Below are 5,000 nucleotides of genomic sequence, written 5' to 3' on the forward strand. Positions count from 1 at the left end.
CTCGGCATCGGTCGATGCAATTAAGTGTTCGTCGGTCGATCTCGGCGACTTACCATCGACCGATTTCACTCGCTTTCTGTCGATCGATGCTGATATCTGGTGTTGAGCTGCGAGTTGCCTCTGAATGGCTTTGACTTCTTTCTGTAGCCATTCTGCGTGGCTGTCTAGTCCACCGAATCTGTTGTCGAATGGAAAGTAGATATCATCGCAGCGTTTGTCAAGTCGTTCCTCCATGGTGTCTATAGCAGTGTAGATCTTGGATGTGATCTTGTCAACCTCTGCTGCTGTGTAGGGAAGTAACTCCACAGGATTCTTGCCATTGATCCATGGCCCTCGTAGCCTGTCGATCGAAAATGAGTTTGCCTGTAAAAAATTTTCATTAGAAATTTTATCAATATCCCTTTGGGCATGAAGTATTTGACTAGACAATTTGTTTAAATATAGCATGACTGGTGATACGAAGCGGTCATGCATGTCGTCGTAAGTATGCAGCCTATCATCCATGACTGAAATCTTAGCGTCGAGCGATGTGATGGTACACACGTCGATCGATGTGGCTGGTTGTTGGTCCTTCTTGCGAATGGTGTCTAGATCTTGCTGTAGTACCTCGATTTTAGTGCTCACCCAGTCCACGTTGTTGTTGAGAGGGTAGTACATGTCGTTTATCCTCGTGTTGATGTATGAGACTTCCCATTCAGCCTTGTGTTCTGCTGAACATTGAGGTTCTGCAGGGATCTGGGCTATCGGAAGACTGACGTCGATCGATGGTGCATGTGGTGCGTCGATCGATGCTGAGGTCCTGGCTTCCTTCTCAAGTTGCTGTCGTAAACTCTCAATTTCTGTCCTCATTTCTACCATACTTCTGAAAAGCTCATTGTCGCCTCTATCCAAAGGTTGATGTGTATCTTCTACCAATGATTTGAGCTCCTCTCCCAGTTTTTCCTGAGCTCCACAAATACCAGTCACCATCTCGTTGATTTCATCTTTGGTGTAGAGTTCTGGTGCCAGTCTTGTGAGTGTGAAGGAAGTGGCTTGTTCTGGAAGACAGATGTGGCTCTCTTCAAAAAGAGATGCTCTTTCCATAAATTTCCTGATGTCGTCCTTTGTGACAGGTATCATCTCACCAGCTACGCCTCGTGCGTGTCCACACTCATCTCTGTAGACTCCATACTCGTCCCTTCGTTCCCAAGTGAACTTTCTGGCTCCGTACATGTCAAAAGCGCGGTATCCAAATTCATAACGTCTGTCGATCGACGTCTGGTCATCCTTATCGGTCGACGTTGGTGTTATCCTGTCGATCGATGTCTGAGTTGTCCCGTCGATCGATGCTTGGCCTTTTGGTTGGCATGATAGATATGGATTGATTTCTGTTGCGGCGACTCCTACGTGTTTGTTTGGATTGGTTTGAATGACGTCTGGAGTGCCACGTTGCTGTGAGAATAGGTTGTCAGGTCCATTGGCCACTTGAAGGATATCTGCTATGTCCTCTCTGGACACTTGTAAGATCCTTCCATCTATTGCACGTGCGTTGCCATCAGGGTCCCTGAAAATACCAAATGCATCAGGTGTTAGAAAACCGTAATCAATGTTTGCATTATCATTCAATTTAGAAATAGAAAGATTAGGTTTAAGAGTAGTATCGATCGATGTTGATACAGATGCATCGATCGAGGGCAGAATAATTTCTGCAGAACTTGTGTTCTTGAGATGATTGCTCTTCATGGATTTTCCTGTTGATGTAGACGGAAGAGTGTTCATCTTTTCTGCTTGTGTGTCTGCTCTGGTGTGTGGAGGTGGTTTCAGGGTGCAAAACGTTTTAAATAGGTATCTATAAACCTAGTTGGAGAGGGAATATTCTCCTGCTCCTGGATTTTCGCTCCGGCGCAAATATCGATCGATGTTCCTATATGGGTGTCGATCGATGTGAGCGGTTGTTTTGCTGGACGAGGGTGGGTATCGACCGATGTGGAGTGCACTTCGTCGAACGATGTTGGAAACGTGTTGGTGAACTTATGTGTTTCAAATCTTTCATCCTGCAAAGACATTTATATTGCACGTTCCTTCCAATAATCATCATCGTATTCCTCTGTATGTTCCTCGTTAGGTGATGTAATTACAGAGTCAACTGCAAAACTTTCATGGAAACCACTGTCTCCCCAACTGCCTATGGAATAATCATCACGTCCTCTCTTGCTTGGAGGTTGGAAGGCAAAGTGTGGATAACAATGATTAGGTAGAGCGAAATGGTCAACCGGCTGATCAACGTCGAGCGATGTTTTGTTGCGGTCATCGGTCACCGTTGAGTCATTGGAATCGATCGATGGAAAATTGTGGGTGTCTATCGATTCCGAGTACTCTGTTTCGTACTCTGATTCGTACTCTGCTCCACAATGGCATGCGCCAATGAAGCCAAGTTCTTTCCCGTAATCCACAAAATTAATAATTTTTCTCTTAGGTCGGATAGGGTCGTAGTGGATGTTGGGGTCTATCAGCATCAGACACAATTTGTTTTTGTTCATGTCACAAACAGCTCCTACTGTAGCTAGGAAAGATCTTCCAAGCAGAAGTGAAGAGTTCTAGTTAAGTTTGATGTCCAAGACATGAAAATCTACCGGGACAAGGGCATTACGAATCTGTACCTCCAGATCTCTTATGATACCTCCTGATTGTTTTTCTGAAAGATCCACGAAGGTGAAGGATTATGTTGAAGGTTCGATGGTCTGCCATGATCCTAGGGAGGATACTAACTGATGCTCCTGTGTCACACATTGAATGGGGAAATTCAACACCCTTGACTACGCATGGTATTGCAAACTTCCCAGGATCACTCTTCTTCGACAATGTGATCATGTGTCTCATCTTCTCTCTGACTTGATGAAACATTCTCCTAATGTCTTCCTCAGTTACCTTTGTTTCTCTGAAGAACATCCACAACCTGTGTGTGAAGTAAGCTTCATCAAAAGGTTTTCGATTGGGATTCTGAGGATTCTTTTAGTGAAACCATCCATCTCCTTATCGTTAGCTTCCCTCTTAAGGTACTTAGGAATTTTCTCCTTTCTTTTCCTTAACCTTCTCCCTTCAGTTTCCTGATCTTCTTGAACTGGTTCTGGTGAACTATTTAAAGGGTTGGGTTTTGGTTCGGGTGGGCTATCTATTGGTTTAGGTGGTGTTTTGAGTGCGTTGATATAGTCATTATCGAACTGAGGGTAACCGCACTCGGTATGTCAGAGGTGCCTGTCGATCGATGGGAGGTGTGTTGTGACGATCGACGTCGAACTCACTCTGTCGATCGATGGTTGGGTCAACCGATCGATCGATTTTATCATAGAAAGGGGAGGGTGGGTGAGGATGCTTAGCTGCGAATTCCTCATGAGTTAGAATTCGAACTGCATTGCATTCAGTCGATTTAGCGGACGACGTCGATCGATAACTGGAGTAATCCATCCATCGATTTTCGTCATGGTCTGTCGATTGATGCGAGTTCATCGACATCGGTCGACACCATTGGGATCCGCCGAGACTCATGGAGCTTTCGATTTCGAAGTCTCCTTCCTCAAGCTTTTCATGTCTCACCACTTGCCAGAAATCATCATCTATGATGGCATTTACGTGGTGTTTTCCTTTGTCAGCTCCTGCCTCTCTAGCGAATGCTTCTTGCCTCTTTATAGTTTTGCCAGTCTGAATCACTTGTGTTTCAAGTGTTCTCACCTGAGTCCCTAAGGTCTCGATTTTGGTGTTCAGATTGTTGTAGGCGGAGTCTATTTTACCGTTGAAATCCACGGTGATATGTTGTTGTCCCAACAGTACTCGATCAAGCATTTCTTCGATCTTGCTTTCATGAGTCTGGGGTGGTGGATTCTGGTAGTAGGAGTTCGAGTAGCTTTTTGTTGTTGTTGAACTCTGGTTACTTCTTTGACCATTTCCAAAGAAGTTTATGTATCCGCCCTGGTTTCCAAATTTCTGGAATCCGATACCTCCGATGAAGTTCACATTTTCTTCTCCTTCCATATCTGCTACTTCTCCTTCAGCTAAACAGACTTGCTTCCTAAGAAGCTCGTGCACCACATCTAACTTAGCTCTTACTTCGTCCATATGTTCCTTCCCGATAGAAGCTACAGACTTCTTCCGTTCAGAGTCAGTGTTTTTGGTGTTGCTGCTGTTAGCAAGGTTTTCGATAAGTCTCACAGCTTCTAACGGATTCCGAGTAGTGAAGTTTCCTTCACTCGCCGTATCAAGAGCCATTTGATACTGTAAGGCGAGACCTCGAAAGAAAATGCTTAGCAGCTGCACTTCGTTAAATCCGTGGTGTGGACAGTCTCGCTGGAAGAACCTAAATCTAATCCACGCATCTTTGAAGGACTCTCCAGCCTCCTGCGAGAATGTGGATATTTTGTTTCGAAGTTCTTCAGTGCGTGCCTCATCGAAGAAGTTTCGTAAGAAAGCATTCTTGATGTCGGCCCAGAATGTTAAGGATCCTATGGGTAGCTGCCTAAGCCAGTGCATCGATTCTCCATTCAGTGTGTATCTGAAGAGCTTGCACAGCAGGTGATCTTCGAGGACTCCTTCCATCCGAATAGCAGCGATTAAATCCTCGAACCGTTGTAGATGGTCCATAGGATTCTCGTGCGGTAACCCAGAGTAGGGTAGCTGCGACACGAGAGTGTAGTATTGAGGCTTCAGCTCGAAATTCTGCTTCTGGATCTCCGGAAGTCGAATAGCTGATCTGTTGGAATAGTACTCATCTGGGCGATTGTAGTCGGCCAGTGGTTTCGAGCGAGCGTCCTCGTCTACAGGTTGATCAGCTCCTGTAGCATAAGCATCAGGGATTACAGTCCCCTGAGCGTCTATTTTCTGACCTGTTGCATTACGCAGATGACCGTCCTGGTCATACAGGTTTCCGTTCTCGTCCTGTGTTAGAATAATAACGTTTACCATCTTTGACGACACAGTATCGATCGACGTACACGGTGTAATATCGATCGTTGTGGAACGATTAGGAT

General features: G+C 45.2%; 1 non-coding gene across 1 annotated transcript; it reads left to right on the forward strand.

The window, feature by feature from the left end:
• Positions 1–4,297: 4,297 nt before the first annotated feature.
• Positions 4,298–4,404, forward strand: LOC117130858. The gene has a single exon (XR_004454126.1). It is a non-coding gene; the product is annotated as a small nucleolar RNA R71 (small nucleolar RNA).
• The last annotated feature ends 596 nt before the right edge of the window (positions 4,405–5,000 follow it).

The sequence above is a fragment of the Brassica rapa genome, unplaced genomic scaffold (assembly GCF_000309985.2).
Source record: "Brassica rapa cultivar Chiifu-401-42 unplaced genomic scaffold, CAAS_Brap_v3.01 Scaffold0727, whole genome shotgun sequence".
NCBI classification, from domain to species: domain Eukaryota; kingdom Viridiplantae; phylum Streptophyta; class Magnoliopsida; order Brassicales; family Brassicaceae; genus Brassica; species Brassica rapa.